Genomic DNA, 17,906 nt, shown 5'->3' with positions numbered 1-17,906 from the left:
TAGCTAAGCCTATATCCAGGATCTTCTGGTAGCAGAGGAGATTTGTACTGCTATAGCTCATGTCTGTACACTTCCTATAGATGAATACAACACTGAAGGCCTGAATGGACACAGGGACTGAATCACTCTGCTCATCAAACTTCCTTGTTTGATGGGAAGTTTCCTTCCATCCCTCATCAAACTTCCATGTTTCAGTCAGTCTGAAAATGTCAGTACAGCACTAGCTAGAATAGGGCCTGTTCAGTACTTCGTCTCTATGTTCATAAAGAGCAGACTATCAATTAACAGGTTTGTCTGATCTTTGATAGTTTCACTAATCATATTCACCTGTGGACAGTGCTTCTAGCATAATTTACTGGCATCATCTATTAAGAAAACCACTTACTATGAAGAACATGCTCTGTACTGAGAGTCTCTGCAGCCTTAAAACAATGGTATAGTATCTATTCATGATCAGCTCAGACATGACCTCCCACCATGCACTGTAACAAAGTCAAGTCATTGACATTGTCATAAGATAGAATGTCTTTTTAATTACCTCTGTTACGGGGCTCCCAGAGCATAAGGAATGTAAGAAGCTTAGTAAATACTGAAACATCTACAAATAGGAATAAGTCCCAAGATGAGCCCAGGTCAATGTCTAAAGTACACTGAAAGCTAGGACAGCCGGTTGACAGAAGCAACCAAACTATAACAAGTATTTCTGTCTTCAGCAGCCTCCCACAAAATGCATAAAACTCTGGTAGGATATTGAGGTCACCCTCATGTCTAAATTTATCAACATGTCTATAATGTCTATATTCTGCCACAGAGGAAAAAGCAGGATTCTTATTTCTGTTGCGATAAATTTCTTTCTAAGGGAACTTCTAGAAGTTCATACAGACTACAAATTCTAATGCACCTACCACTTCGGGAGCTCTGTGCCAGCTCTTATCTTTCTCTCAATTCCAGCTCCAAAAGTTTTTTCAGTGAAAGACACAATGGCTGATCTAGACCAAATGGGTACCTTGTATGTTAGGTCTTTTTCCAGAAACTATGTAGTTCATATTTCAACATATTCATATAGAATCACAGAATTGTTCAGGTTGGAAAAGACCTTTAAGATCATCAAGTCCAACCGTCAAACCAACACCACTGTGCCCACTAAACCATGTCCTGAAGTGCCACATCTATGCATTTTTTTAACACCTCCAGGGATGGTGACTCCTGTACATAATTCTTGAAAAACCCATCCACTGGGAACTTATATTCCATGTGACATGGGTAATTTGCTTTACCTCATCTGCTCTTGAGGACCTGGAGATACCTTTTCTGCAACACCATCTTTTTCCCATAACTAACAATGTGGTTTTCTTTGTTTAGAAGTGGCATATATGCACAAGGAGTAAGAAGATACATAAGAAATTTCACGGAACCTCCTCAGTGAAACAGCTGCGAAAAACCACCTCCTGTATTTTTTAGCTTTTGGCTCAACAGGCTGTGAAGAACTCTATTTTTATTGACAACTTCTATATAGATTTTTATATAGAAGGACCCTCAAACTTCCAACATGTCTGCTAGTAAAGGTCTAGAACATACCAAGCAGTTTGGCAACTCTTATAATCTAGTAAGAATTTCTGTCTTGCAAGCCAGTTATGCCACAGTTCTCCCGAGAGAGTATTTGGTTACTTATCTTTCACAGTAAGAAACACATCTGTCAAATAGTACATAGAGCTGACAAAAGTCTGGCTGATGAACTTCCTTTACAACTCCAGAAAAAGTCAGTGCTATACCCAAATCTTCTCAAGCTGTTTTCTATAAGAAAGGAATTATTTTTAAAAGTGTATAATGCATAGATGAAACATAGCACTTGCTCATCATGTGTAGGCTTTTGCTCTGAATTATCTTGAAGTACAGACGTTTTCTTCAAATCCCTTTGCTTCAGAAACCATGACAGAAAATTATTTCCCTCTTGAAATTTATTCTCAGTAGAAAAGGAACACTGCCATTTACCAGCTCTGGCTGGCTGGTTTTGGCCTTCCTGGCTGCAATATAGGCAAAGTATTCTGCAATAAAAGAAGAGGATTTTTATTGTTTTTAATCCTTCTCCATGATTCTGAGACAAAGTGGGCTTAACATTCTAGGTCTAAATAGATCCTTCTCATGATTTATGTTGTGGCTTCTTTAAAAACCATACAATTCCTACTCTGTCACCTCCTTCTCTCATATCACAGCATTTTTCCCTCGGGTGTCCCAGCAACATACTGCCATTCTTTGTTTCAGTCATTAAAATAGCTGTCATCCTAGTAATATTGAAGAGTTTATATCTGTGCTGTCTATAGTCACATAGGGTAGAGAGGAGAGTAAGGAAAGATGTTTGCTTTTCAGAATAATTTTTATTCTTCAGAGGAGGTGGGTTTTTTCATTAAGAAAGTTCTATGATAATAAAATATAGTAGAAGAAGAGAAACCTTCTGGGAGTTAGCATCTACCATTACTACCTCTGACAGAAACTGAGAAAACTTTACTAGAAAGAAGAACTAAAAAGCTTTACTATTAAGAATCCTATCAATTTTGCAGGGAAAGATAAGAATCAAGAATGGGAACACTGAAAACATAATTCTGCTTTTCTGAAAATACTTTAATTTAAGAAACATAACTTATCCAGAAAGTATTTTAAAAAAAAGCTGCACAATGACAAAACAACCAATGTTTCTTACATTCATTTCACATACAATTACAAAGTTTTTTACATTCCCTATTAAGCTAACATCAATGGTCACACTGACAAGACACACATTTTTCTGTATCTTACAAAATTCAATTAAAAAACATTACAATCAAAGAATAATTTTGTTTGGAAAAGATCTTTAGAGGTCATCTTATTCAATCTCTTGCTTGTAGCGTGCTAATTTCAAAGTTAGATAGGGTTGCATAAGGCCTTGCCTCGTCAGATACTGAAAACCTACAAGGGTGATAATACCAGCAGTTTGTTGCAGTGCTTAGCCATTCTCATTCTTCATACCTAATCAGAAATTCTCTTGTTGGCTTCTGTCCTTTCACCTCAGAGGAAGAGTCTGGCTCCATCTTCCTGTGACCCCTGTTTAGGGAGTAGAAGACTGCTATTAGCTAGGTTCCCCACCATTCTGCCTTCCCTTCTCCAGGCTAAACAAATGCAGTTCCCCTAGCATCTCCTCATTTGTCAGGTGCTCCAGCTCCCAGAACCTCTCAGTGGTCCTACAATGAACTCTCCATTTTATCAACATCTCAACTTCATTCACAGACAGTCTCAAAACACAGTCATATTACCAGGATGGCCTGAACAGCATTCAGATGACAAAATGAGGCAGGATATATGAGCATCTACAGAGATATGTATTTTGACTTTATAATCAAAAGCATCTAATGGCTGATCTTTTCTTGCCAAGAAATGTCATGACTACTTTGAAATATACTGTGAACTTCAAATTTCAAATGTACAATAATTAGTTGGAATATAATATCACATTAATTATTTCCCAAAGGATTCCACACTTTAATCTACAGCTAACCTTAAAAAACAATGAGCTTTACCATTTGTAGTAGCCAGTGGTCGGTCATTGTTTCCATTTAAGAGCTACAATTGCTTTACTTGGCCTTCATAAAATTTCTGCTTTCACATACGCGCTAATAAAAAGGATGTGACGAATTTTTGGTTTATCTTCTTTATTACTTAAAAAGGAAGAAAATACATATTTGTTAATGGGTTGGGTGAATTATATACAAAATTTCCATTATTTGTAATTTATAATTTAATTAAATTATAACTTCTAATAACTAAGACATCTTTCAAACATATCTCCAATTATTGTCCTAATGATTTATTATATTAATTCTCTCCCATTGGTAAAAAGGAAGTAATTGCTATTCTACTCTGGCATGTTTCATTCCAATTTTTAATCCCTATAAATGTGTTACCATTCTTCCGTTGGCAGTCAGAGAAACTCTCTATAAAAGCAGCATTTACTGCAGTTTCTCTCAGAGCCAAGGAATACATATGCAGCTTGACATTTTGGAGTATTTGTTTTCAAGCATTGATCTACAGTCATTACTAGAGCTATTGCTCTTACTATTTCACACTGTCTTAAAAGTGCACCTTTTCTTTGTAAAGTGCAAACTTTTCTTTGTAACTTTAATGTGTTGACCATAAGGGAAAAAAAAAAGGCATTGCATAAAAACAAATTTTGAAATGGACAAAAAGTCTTCATGCCATCACCATAGGTCTCTAGGATCTCCACTTTTTTAGTTACTGGAAAACAACACTAAGAGAAATAAAACTCGTCTCTTTAAACTACTGGAGGACCTTCTTAACTTAATTATGCACCAACTGCAAATACAGATTACCTTAGATTTTAAAAGCAGGTAATTCTGTTCATTCCTGAGGGGTGTGCATCCATTTTCTCTTATATCACCTGCCCCTTTTAAATAGTAACAGCTAGACAATAAAAAACCTATTTTTGCACTCTGATTTCCTGCTGTAAAGAAGGGCCAACCTTCTAATCATAACAGCTTTTGAACCAAAGTTAAGACAAAAATGAAACTGAAGTTCTTGCTAAAAGACAAATACAACCTGCCTCAACATTTCTCCTTTACAGGAGTCAGGATCAAACCTTCCTGGCACCCTCTCCTGCCCAGGCATTCCTAACAAGAGGAAATAGTAAGAAAAACACAACTGTGGAAGAAAGCTAACAATGAACAATGCTTTTCTTGTTAACTAGAAATTAAAATTACATCTAAAAGGATTGAATAGTCAATAACAAAAGTAAATTGAAAAACCTGCATACAACAAGTTACTGTATTACATTTGCCTAGATTTCTGACCAAAGATAGGTGTTCTTAGACTACACACTGTAGCCTAAAAAGGAGGAGGAAACAAAGCATAAAGAAACTTATTTTTACCAAGACTAAGCAAAAAGATCAGTTGTGTGATCAGAAGACAAGTGCATATATGTATGTATTTGAAGATCTTGCAATTTAGCAGTAGTAAAAAAAATGCATCTGAAAAAACAAAATCACCCCTTGTTTATACTTCAGGGGCATCGTGTTACTTTTTTTTTTTGTGACAGGGACCTTCTTAAAGTATTTAACAAACTAGTCTGATCTCCCACAAAGACTTCTGTAGCCTTTAATGAAACTGCCTCCAAGACACTGGGGCAACAGACCCGCCTTTCTTACACCTCTTTCAGTCACTCATTACAGTCTGTGCCATTACTGATTCTATGCAAATCCTCAGCAGAAGCACACCAATACATCTCCAGAGGTCCACTACCTTCACATTTGACAGGTCAAGCATCAGAACTTTCTCATGGTCACTGCAGGGAATTCCAGTACTAACATCAGAACATTTTCTTACAGCTGTTTATTTAGGGAAAAAAAAAAAATTTAAACTTTTTCAAAGCCATATAGAAAAGCCCCCCTTTAAAATGTTTTTTAATTACAAAATCTGGTCGAGGAATTCTTGCACAATAGGCTGTCTACTCATGAATAATAGCTATATCTGATTAATCAACATGTTATGGTTTCAGTTTAGCTTCAAATCTCCTTTTAATTAGAGCAAGATTGCCATTTCTATAAATTTCAGTTATAATCAAGCTTTTCCAGTTCATTGTTCCAGCTGTACTTGTACACAAAATATAAGAATTTATTGTTATATGTTTAATGTAGATTTCTGGCTGTATGAGACAAACCATTTTATCATTGAAGTTTCTGGATGAAAGAAAAAGAACTTGCAGATAGTCAAGAATAAGTCTATCCGCATCTCTTTCAGTACAATCAATAGAAGGCAGTTTCTCCTTGATACCTGTAAAATTTCTTTCAATGTGCTCATTAGATAAGTTCAAAATACCAGCCACACAACCAGGGATAGCAGTTGTCAGTTGTTCTCTTTGAAAGATGTCTAGAGAAACTCAATGCTACCTCTTACTTACTTTCTGCTCCATAGGACTAAGACATTTCTAGAAATGGTTGTCTTTAAAAAAACATTTGGTTTTCACTGCGCACAGGTGACCTCATGAAGCAAGTACGTCACCTACCAGTTCTAATCTGCTTGAAAATATTTGTGGTGCTCTGTTCAACATGTCACAAAGACTTTTATATATCAACCCAAGAAAGCAAAAAACAGTATTCTTTTTTCTCCACATCACTATTACTATGTGTAAAGGGAACTAGGCCTTAAGCCTCATTGTTATTAAGACTATGCATATCAGACATATAACTAATGATTAGAGATTGCTTTAGACGTGATTAATAGAACGCAGGTGCTTATGAAACAATATGCATAAGCTGCTTATTTGTCCCATGTGTAGCCCTCACCATGGCTGGCTTAAAACCCAGTCAAGCTGAATCAACAGAAAAAGGATCATAGATCTTAGATCTAAGACATAAGAGTAAGTGATTAACTTTAGAGCAAGATAAATTAATAGAATAGCCTGAGTGATTTTCAGAAATTCAAAGGTATCTTTGATGTGTAAGAAGATAAGTGATTGTGGTGACCGGAGACCTTCTGCCTACGACCACTAACTTCAGAAGAACTCGGGACACGAGAATTGATGAGATAAGATGATGAATGATAACGACATGGGAACGGAGATCAACTGGAAAATTACAAAGACTTTGGACTGGGATAATAGGTGGTAAAAAGGTATATAAGACTGAGAAATTTTTGGAAGGTTGCCATTCACTGCAGTGGTGGCCCAACTCTGAGTTGTTAATAAAGCAAACCTAGACAAACACACGTTTGAAAATCCTTTAACACTATGAGAATAAAGAAAGGACTCTAGGTAACTTTCCAGAATCTTTTTAATTTTCATATCACCCATAATATTTTCCCCAATGTTTTTCAAGAAACTGATAGGATGACCCATGGCTAATGTTAGATGATGATGGTAATGAATAGATTGCTAGCTCCTTTAATCTTCAGGAATTGCTTCAGGCCCTGCTTGTGATCAATCTCCTAAGAACACTCAATGGCTGTTGTCTTACTATTTTGACATCCACTTCAACGCATGCCAGGTGGCTCTTCCATGTGATTCTGCACCACCACTACTCATTTTCTTCTTTCTGAAGCCAGAGAAGGCACCAGTCTGAATACAGCCCCTCCTGAAAACCTAATAGCTAGAAATCATTCGTGCTGGAGAAGCAATGTGTTCTTTGTGTGTATCAATCATCTGACTGCCATGGGGATCAGAAGCTGTATATACCTTCCTATTGCTCTTCTTGCATGGTTCTTAATCTGGAGGTGAGGAAAAAGAAAATACATACAATGCAACCAAGTTGAATGAAAAAGAAAGAATGTACTGAGGCTTTTTTTTTTTCACATTAGCTACAGATTAAAAAGAGAAAAAACCTCTACCCAAAATAAGAAAAGGCAAGCAATTATTTAAAACAAATGCCTCAAAATAATCCTACAAGTTAGTAGTAACTCAGACTGTTAAGAAGTTAATTGTACTTCAAACTCAAAAGTACAATATATGGATGTTTGATCTTGTCATGGAGCCAAATTAAGTTACATTAAAGCTTCAGAGCACCATTTATAAGAAATGTAAAACAAAATCACCAGCCCCTGGAGAAGGAATAGCCAACATGGATTGAATCTTTTGCTAAACTTTCCCAATTCTGCATGACCTTAGAGTCTCAGAGTACTAAGCTTCATGCACACAGTCCTGAGAAGCAGTATAAATTATGGCAACTAAAATGCTGCCCAGAATTTCCGATAAATGTTTTTCCCTCAACACTCGCCAGCTATGCCTTATATATACTTTCTAAATAAGAGTTCAAGAAGGAGTTCTGGAAGGACAGCATCTAGCTGTTTTTCCACAGCAATCTCATTCTAAAGGAGTTTTTGTCAATAAAAGTGGGATATCACAACACCAGATTCTGGTTCACAATACCTTTGTTTCATGGTTACAAAGATATGTGTTTGGGATTTGGGGTTTTTTTGGTAAAGATTAACTATTTTACAAAATCTTATTATGGCATTAAGTTAAAAATTTCCTGAGCTGTAAAAAGCATACCTTTTCAGAGTTCCTCTTCACTGTTTTGAAGTAATTTTTAATGTAGAATTTACCATTTGAGTTTCAGCACAATGTGTCGTTTCTTGGGCTTTTAAACAAAGTTGGTTGTTTAAAAATCCCATGTTTTTTAGTTTTCCAGCACAGCCACACAACTCAGGAAATGACGTCGCTCTCCTAGTGCCAAAAATCAGGTTGGAAGTCCTAAATCTCTGCACACTTTCTCAGCTAGTGACGCAAGCAGCTTGCTGAAGTGAATGAAACCTTTGTCCTGTTTAGTGAAACTGGGATTTTTTATGCTTTTTTAAGAATTCTACAAAACCTAGTTGCTGAATATGCTCACAAAATAAGCTTCAAAAGATAAAAATCTCAAAAGCAACAAAATAGGTTTCAGAATGGGATTCAGACCTCTCAGGATTAACTGCTGGCAATGTTCCTGTGTTTTAAATAGCAACTTATTCTTACTTTAAAAAAACCCACACCGCTATTTAAAATCTGATCCCTTATTTTGAAATAATTAACACCAAACATGCAGATTCTGAACAGCAAATAGGCACTGCAGTAAGTAACACCAATAGGAACACTGAGAGGCCACTTCTTTCACCAAGTGTCACATCAACAATTTAGGAAAAAATTTAGCTGAAGATCAACACACCCCAGTATAGTAATCTAAATGTAGCTATCTATATATGATTATAGTTAATGAAGATCAAAATTAGGGTCCAATCCAGGTGACTATCCAGTAGGTGTTTACTTCAGGATAAGCTGATTCACTCTCCAGTCTCTGTTCACTGTTTTGCAAGTAACTCTTGCAGCATGAGATGGGAAGAGGCCAGGAGCTATGCTCCCATCAAAGCAATACCTGAGGCCATCTGTAAAAAAAAAACAAACCACCAAGACTTCATTCAATTCTTCCACAAGTCTTTTTTTCCCAAATGGTATCACACTGGGTTCAATTCAAACAGCTATAAATAATGCTCATGACACTGAATCTTCATACTGTTAAGCCAAGTAAGTGAGTTCAGACTAAAAAGCCTTTACAGCCCAGTGATAACCCCTCAAGTGCATGGAGACAACCTGTTAATTTTCTTCTAGTAGCAGATCCGTACATATATCAGTCGTTGTCTATCCACTACTGAAGATAAAGAAATTAATTCACAACACCCAGATCACATTACATAGATCGCTGATGAAAGTCACCACAATGTTTTAATCAGCAATGAGTGCAGTGAGGTCTACTCATGTTCGTAAATTCTCAGCATGTTTCAGTGAAGTTCCCCAGCAATATGACATCAGTGTTTACAGAGCTAAATTTGTGGCATTGTATGAACGTGAAGAACCACACATCACTTCCAGCTCCACAGCAACTGAAGAGCCTGTGGGGAACCACTTCAGACCTTAGATGTTGCCATTTCCTGAAATATACAACAAACACAAGGTCATGCAATATTCTGGACCAATATGATTGAGGCTACTCCTTTAGCAAATATAAATCAGGTTCTGGCACTGTTTTGTTCTCTCCCTTCACCCCTAAAGTCCTGCATGCGAGTTTACTAGTTAAGCTATATTGTTTAGTTCTCTACAAGAGTAACTTTTTTTTCTGTCTTAGTGTCAGAGGTACAACCCCTGATCATGACAACCCAGCTAAACATTGGCCACACTCCTACAGGATCGTTGCAAATTATGCCTCCAAACACTGAGTAAAATGAATGGAAAAGCACCCAAGGTCCTTTCACTGGGGCCTGTGAAAGGAGCAGTTTCCCAAATGACTAGCTGCCTTTCTCCTACCCTAAAGCAAGCTTCCCAGCCTTTGACTTTACCTGTGTCAATGGTCCAGTAAGTGCTTTACTTTGTTTACACTGAGCTATATGCCAAACACAGGGAAAAATTATACAGATAGACCCTGGATAATCATGGATCGGCCATTTCCAGCATCGCTCAGCCACAGAGGGGTCCTCCTCACCTCTGTTGCAAAAGTTCACAACTGGCCCATGTCAGCTGAGGAGACAAGCTAGGACACAAAGTACAGAATTACAAGGATAATATTTATTTATGTACATGAGATGTCCCAGCCAAACTGGGGCACCCTGAATGTGGCTTTACACAAGGTTCTTATACCCTTCAATTGCTCAGGTACAACACAATTTGACTAATCACTAACACACTACTGATCAGTAATCATAGTAAAACTTTTATTATTTTTATATATATATATATATATATAAATATTTTTGCAGCATTCTTGCTGCTTGTCTATTGATCTAGCTTTCCCTGGAGTCAGTCTTGCTATAGTTACTTATCTATGACACCAGACAACACTGAGAGGGTTTCAAAGACATGTCAGAGGGGCTAGGATGCTGGCATTATCTTAGTTGTCCAGGTGTATCCTTTATCCTTCACGGACAGCCCTAAGCTTCCAAGAAGCAAAGTCCTTATTTCCAGGGCCAGATTGTCCTTCACTTTGTTTTACTGAAGTATGAAGAATACTAAAGCGTCCAGTACCTCATTAGTTTACAGTACATAATGTGAACTGATGTATATATTAACAAAGTTAATAGACTTTCACACTATAAAGACTGATTGACACAATAGTTAGGGAAGGGAGTTTTTGTAACACCTCCCCTAAGTGCTGCAGGGGCAGGCAGGTAGTGGGAAGTCACTCGGGCTCACTGCCGTCCTTGTTACAAAAGTAACAACTAAGGATTCTCTAATTTCTCCTTTTTCCTTGTGCCAGTACAGAAGATGCGCCCCATTTGTAATCACCTTGCTAGGTTAAACTGTCCTGCAGAAATAGCCCACACATTTATGTGAGCCTGTGTCAAAATCCACCGAGAACTTATTTTCACCTCACCGACTACGAGCCACATGCACTGACCAGAAACCACGGGGCTGGGTTTTCACCTTGCTCTTTACGGCCACTAAATTTAGAATAAAATGCGGCTGCCCGACACCGCCAGAGCGGCAAACCGGTTGGGGAAACCGGCCCCTCCACACGGGCCGCCGCCCAGGGCGACAGCTGGAAGGGCGACAGGCGGGAACCGCCATTACGCGAGGCCGGCTTTGTTCCCAGTGCTGCCGCCTGCAAAGCCGTTTTACTCACCGTTTTATTTGTAATTGAGGCATTTGCCAGGAGATGGCAGCATAAGATAAAATAGCCCCGAGTTTTGGTCCCATAAAATAAAATATCCCTGAATTTCTGTCCCAGCTATTACCCAGCAGTGTCCCCCGGATGGCAGTACGGGCCCCCGGGACGCCTTTTACAGCAAGATCTCCATTTACAGAAGAAGTAAGCAGTGTGCTGCAAACCCCTTGTTCTTAACTTAGTTTTTAAACTGCTAGGTTTAGAGCAGCAGGTAGAAAACAATTTGTTTAAAAACCATATCCAAGTTTGGTGACAACAAAAGCTGCAGTCACACCGAGGGAGTGTGAGGCAGGAACACAGGCCGGCCAGCGCCAGTGCTTGGTGCTTTGGCCAGGCAGCAGCCAGTCCTGTCTTCACAAAACTACAAACAAGAAAAAAGAAAAAAAAATCTCTTTCAATAAGGAAACAATTAGAACTGCTGTAAAGCCTCCGCAGTCACAGCTGTGTTGCCCAACCAGGCTCCGATGCACAGCATTTTTGTGGGTAAAGCAGGAAGAACGAGTGGCTCAGTGGGAAGGTGGCCATACAGCGCTCCCTCCTCCTGACGCACTGGCCCAGTGCATCAGGTCTGGCTGCATTTGCAGTGCTCCCAGCATGTTTTCATAGCAGTCCAGTAACAAATCCTTTTGCCAGGGTGTTAGCGAGGTACACTGTCTTTGGAAGTCCTACACACTTCTCACAGCTCTGTTGTGTCTGGGGCACTCTTTATTTGGGATGGCAGAAGACTTCCCTGCAAGTATTGAAGTTAAGCCTAGGAAATTCATTGTACTTAACAGTTCTTACAGGATTACTGGGCATGCCACCTCTTTTTTTCCCCATAAATAATGCTAAAAAGGCGTGGCCCCTAGCATGCTACAATGATTTAGGAGTAATTCTCATTATGAAAGTAAATCCATTTATAATACATTTTGAGACTTGCTAAAATATGAATAATGCAAGTATTTTCCATTTTAACACCCAAAGATATTCAAATAGTTAGTGTTTTAGGAAGCTATAGCTTATTCAGATTTTGTAATCCTGCTGCCAGTTCTGGTGCCTGGAGCTCTTCTCAGAAACCATTGGAAATTCTGGAATTTCAAAAAAAACACTGGGGATGCAGATCTGTCAGATTAACAGTCTGGATAAATTTGAAAAGAAACTGATATTCTCACTGGTAAATTAGTAATGTGCTGAAACACATGGATGTTCTGTTAAATTTGTAAATTCTTCCATGTTCTAAATGGAGTTTCATGAATAACACTTGACCATAGAAAAAAAAACAGAGCAGTAGGAAAATAACTAGCTTTTATACCTTCATATGCAATAGGCATAAGAGAATCATATTCTGAACTTTTATATAAACTTGGACAATTGTGACTTAGGTTATAAAGAAATGTGTACTATAATAGCTCTGCATATATCTGATACAACCCACTGATTTGTGGTAGAAATTAATCTTCTGTGCATACCTCAAATATCAAATGCCAATTTGATGTTTCTGGGTCAATTCATTAGTTATATTACTTGCAAGCTTACTTAAATTACCTTCCTTGATATATTATGCCTCCAGAATAAATTATTCATCTCATAAAACTTCTTAGCTAAAGAGTCTTGCCTTGTCCTAGCTACAGTATTTACATCAAAGCAGCAACCAAATATCACCGTATTTGTCTTAATTAATTAAATTATAAGGAATAGACTCAAATATGCCTAAAAAAAGATATGTGGAGCTTACAATTTGTCAAACTATAAGCTGTAAAACTCTGGGATTCAGAAAACAAAGACACACATCTCCAGGAGGTATGTTACTGTAGTATCACAAGAGCTCTGTGCTTTACAACTTTTGTATCAATTATTTCATTCTCTTTTCAGCGGAAGAAAAATATTTGTGTCTGGAAACAAGAAAAACACTTTTGTGTGTTGGACTTGACTGTGTGTGACTGAAGCATGTTAGCAAGCCCACTTTTATGCATGTATTAAGTGAATACCTGGATCACATATGTGTGTGGAAGGTTTTAGTGTCTGATTTCTTCTGTCATCTGTTATAACAAAACTCAATAGAACTTACTTTAATTTAGGAAAAAAAATGCATGCTGAGTGGTGACAAAAACCAGACCTTTGGTGGAACACTGGTTGCAATTGTAAATATAAATTTCTCTAACTTCACAGCTGCAGATATGGGTTAAAAATTGCATTTTTGGGGTAACTGTTTCTCCGTATGTGGGAACATTTTATTTTCATCCTCAGTGCCCATGCTGTTTCATAGGCTTCGGTACCTTTTTTCATTAAAAAATACATACAAGAGAATAGAAGTTTTAGCTGTTACATGGGATCTTGATTCTCTATATATTCATCAGTCACCCCATCTAATAATTTTTCATACAACCATTCTTCTCCAGTGATTCTCAAAAGGAAAAAAACCAACCATACCAAACTCTTTAAATCATAAGATGTTTTCCTTACATCTCTAGCTCACCTACTTGTTAACCACCAAGCCTCACTATTTATTCTGTAATGGCATTTGTTGTGGCCTGCTTTGAAGGAGAGAATATTTGTCTGTTTCTAAAACACAGTTCAAGGTAGTCCTAACATAAATAACATACCTCAAAAATCCCTGAGGTGAAAGTGACTGAGGTCTTAAAAAATGTTTTTATAACATGTAGTCAGACTATCTAAATACAATAGCCCAAGCTCTACCTTGAAATTTGAGTTGACTTGCACTTGCTAACAGCAATTAATATAATTACGTAATCCTCCCTCAGCAGTACCTACAATGGGTCTCTGAAATTATGAACTTTACACATTTTACCTGAATCACCCGCCTGCTGCAACCATGCCAACAAAGCAGCACTCTGGGAAACTGCAGCGCAAAATGATGCTCAGTGCAGCTGCAGAGCAGATGATAGGGGACAGAGCTGTCACGGCAGACTGTGGCAAAGGCAGAGGTAAGCTAGTCATTAAGTCAACCTTGTATTCTTTGTGTAAGCTGACACTGAAGCGGAGGCAAATCATTTTGGTTTACAAGCACTATGACAGGTAAGCAGTGAGGCCCTGCCTTACTATCAGTACAATCAGCTGTAGAACTCCCACTAGGTTCAGTGAAAGCTGGTGCATGTCCCAGTCAAATAAAACCTTTGGCATCGTCACCTCTCAGATGGAAAAGTGTCCCTTATTTTCATACTTGATCCACTTAATGTTCACTATAATTGGAGGTGTTATCCTGCCAGGTAGGTTTTCTACAGCAGATCTCGTGTCACAGCAGAATTGTTGGGCACATGCATCAGAGGTTGCATATCCATTAGCAGGAGGACTACTCCTTTACTGTATTAAGTTGACCAAATACAGACATTTACAATTAAACTTGTAGGTCTCTTAAGACACATAAAGTGGCATGGTCATTGTATTGGTGCTGGGAAAACATCTGACTGATGTCAGATAATATTTTGTTTTTACAAGCTGGTTCAGGGAATCTTACGTGGTTCATGTAGGAGACTTCCATTCTAATATGTATTTTTTGTTGAAGGAAATAAAATAGAGTTGGATAGTCTCATTATTAAGTGGTATTGTTGATAGTTATGACACCTGAGAACACACTGAGCTCCTTAGCTATTGGAAGAGGTTGTATCATCAGTTTAGGCCTGTGATACTTTGTAATTTTTGCATCTTATTTACACTGGCATTTTACCAAGATTCCCTCTGATTCTGACTTCAGTGGACTATGGCAGAATTTGAATTTTCTTCAAATGGTCTTTAGGCTTCATCTTTTGGCCTCGCAGTCTACTAAAGCACCATGTTGAGAGTCACCAGGCATACCTTCACTGAACAGTGAATAAAAGAAACAGAAGGGGTAGGAAGCAGGTGGAGTTTCATTGTTAGAGAAAATGCAGTAGGTGAAGAGGCCTTTGTCCTTGTTTACAGACAAACACAACCAAAAATTAGGTCTGATAATCAAAGCTGGTTCAGTGCAGTTCTTTATGAACATTTCCAATAATCAATATATTTATATATAAAAATAAGCCTGGGCCAAAACACCAGTCATTCCTATTCTGGAGAATGTCTTATCTGTATTTTTTACCCTGTTAATCTGGTTCACTTCACATATGCTACTGTTGAAAGCAGTTTACACATGTTTAACTTACGTGAATTCAATGAGTGTTAGAAAGTTAACCAATTTTTAAAGAGGTTATTAGCCTGACTCTTGGGCACCATCTTACATTCTTAGGCAAGTGAACATTACTGATCAATTCTGAGAATTAAGCAAGCAAGATTAATGCTTTTCTGTAACTGGAAGTTTAATTGGCTAACCAAGTTGTGAATTCCAGTCAGCTTGCCCTGCATAAATGATAAAATAGGAATTTAAGTAGCTGAAGTAGGAAATTGTACTGTATGGATTTTTTTTCCTAGGAGAGAAAGTTCTGTTCGCCTTCTAACGTTGAGAGAATATGGAAATATTATTCCCTGGGATATTTTATCCAGTAGTAATTTCCACAATACTCTATTATAGTCTGTCAGTCTGATCTTTATGAGTTTCATCATCATGAATTAGGTGTTTAACTAAAATCCATTAGAATGACATGGAAATAAGTCTGTAAATGAGAGGAAAATTAGGCCCATCAATTCTTAGGATTAACTCAAGAACCCATTTAATTATGGGATTTGGGAAGTTCGTAATTATCTTCTAAATAGGATGTTTACTGATTAAGAAATTACTATGATAGTATCATGCGTGTGTGAAATTCTACTGACACCTAACAGCTAGTTCTGTGACAGTGGCCTCCATCAGCCAAGAGGAATGTAAGTGGTACAGAAAAGGTGATTTATTTGTCCCTCAGGGGTCTCTAGGCCTTTGTAATTGCTGGGGAAAACTTCCATTTGTACAGGTTATGCATAAACTACTTTCTTTTACTGACTTGAGAACATATTTTTAAGGAATGAACTCAACTAAATTTGTATTTCTATAAAAATATTTCCTCTTTAAGTAATTCGTAATTTCATTTTCATTTGCTGTTTTTCTCTATAACATGCTTTTCCTCTCATGAAATAGCAAAGTCTGAGAACTTTAACTGAAACATATGCTTGCTTCAAATATGGAACAAAGTATAATGCAGATGTTTGTCATTCCCTACCATGGATGGTGTTTTCTTCTTTTGACCTAAATGGTATTCATTTCCTTTTTGACCGAAGGTTGAGGACATTGCCTTGTAAACACAGGGATGCACGTTACGTGTACTGATCAACAAATGATTTCAGACTTTTCCATGAAATGTAATGTGTTTTAGGAGAAGTAGAAAACCCTTAAACATTTCAGATTGTACGTTTAGTTTACCTTGGCAGTAATATGTCTATGGAATTCTGCTGCTAGGAGTCCTAACATCTTTCATCTTGGTCCTGGTCAGTAATACTGTGCAAATGATGTTTTCTTTTGGCATTTTTACTGTTTTGAGCGTATCTGGTCTTTGCTGAAAAATTCAAGCAAGGAAAGAATGTATACTAAATGAATTGTGTTAAAAAGATCAGCAAGGCTGAGATCTAAGTTAACTCAGAAACATTTTAGAATTTGCATTTAATAAAGCAGAATGATTCCAAATGCAGAACAAAGAATCTGTTCACATGCAGCTGTTACACACTAATGAAAAAAGGCTTGCCAGGGATGTGTAAGCCTGTGCCATCCATTGCACCACCACAAATGGAACCGACTTCAGGGGTAACTGAAAGAAAAAGCACATCATGAACATCTAATCATAGAATCATAGAATGGTTTGCGTTGGAAGAGACCTTAAAGGTCCTCTAGTTCCAACCCCCCTGCCATGGGCAGGGACACCTTCCACTAGACCAGGTTGCTCAAAGCCCCATCCAGCCTGGCCTTGAACACTTCCAGGGATGGGGCACCCACAGCCTCTCTGGGCAATCTGTTCCAGTGCCTTACCACCCTCATAGTGAAGAAATTCTTCCTTAAATCTAATCTAAATCTACCCTCTTTCAGTTTAAAGCCATTACCCCTTGTCCTACCGCTACATGCCCTTGTAAAATGTCCCTCTCGGGCTTTCTTGTAGGCTCCCTTTAGGTACGGGAAGGCTGCTGTAAGACAGTCTGCTGTCTTTCCCAGTACAAGGCACACATTTAGTAGACAACATTAAATAATCCCAGAATATTGTTTTGTATTGAATCCTGAGGTATAGAAATTGTATTAGCATTTAATTGCCGCGTGCCGTATTCCCCATTGTGATTTTAACATACCTATTTCGACTCCTCTGGCACGATGAGTGCATATTAAGTAATTTAAGCGGGGGGGGCTACACATCCTTTGTTGTCATCCTTACATGGTCTGCGACACGGGCTCAAAAAGCATTTCCAAGCTTTAGATCCGTGCTATAGGAAGCCTGCAATTTGGTGAGCCGCACGTAGGAGCAAGGAAACACTTAAGAGAATCAAAACTGCCAAAATTAGCACTGTAGCCAGAGAGGTGGGGTTTGCGAGAGGGCAGAAGGCAGGACTCCTGCAGGACTCGGGTATTGTCTGTTCACACCTTTGCATCAAAGCAACAGCAAATTACAGGCGTCTTGCCGACGCAGTTCTTTTGTGGGAAGAGCGAGCCCCCCGCCTTTCGGTCCGCAGGAGCGAGAAGGGTGTGGAGGGGGGTGTGCCCGCCGGTGCCTCCGTCCTCCCTCCCCGCGGCGGCTGCGGCCGTGCCCGCGGCCGGCCGTCCCTCGGCTCCCGCCGCGGGTGCGTGCTCCCCGCTCGGCCCGGAGGGGTGCAAAC

At 38.5% G+C, this 17,906-nt stretch overlaps 1 pseudogene; it reads right to left on the bottom strand.

Annotated features, from left to right (window-relative positions):
- Nucleotides 1-5,530: 5,530 nt before the first annotated feature.
- Nucleotides 5,531-14,288, bottom strand: LOC104828699 (annotated as a pseudogene).
- Between the last annotated feature and the right edge of the window lie 3,618 nt (nucleotides 14,289-17,906).

The sequence above is a fragment of the Haliaeetus leucocephalus genome, unplaced genomic scaffold (genome assembly GCF_000737465.1).
Source record: "Haliaeetus leucocephalus isolate CR32 unplaced genomic scaffold, Haliaeetus_leucocephalus-4.0 Scaffold0, whole genome shotgun sequence".
NCBI lineage: Eukaryota > Metazoa > Chordata > Aves > Accipitriformes > Accipitridae > Haliaeetus > Haliaeetus leucocephalus.
This window is presented reverse-complemented; position numbering and strand designations above follow the sequence as displayed.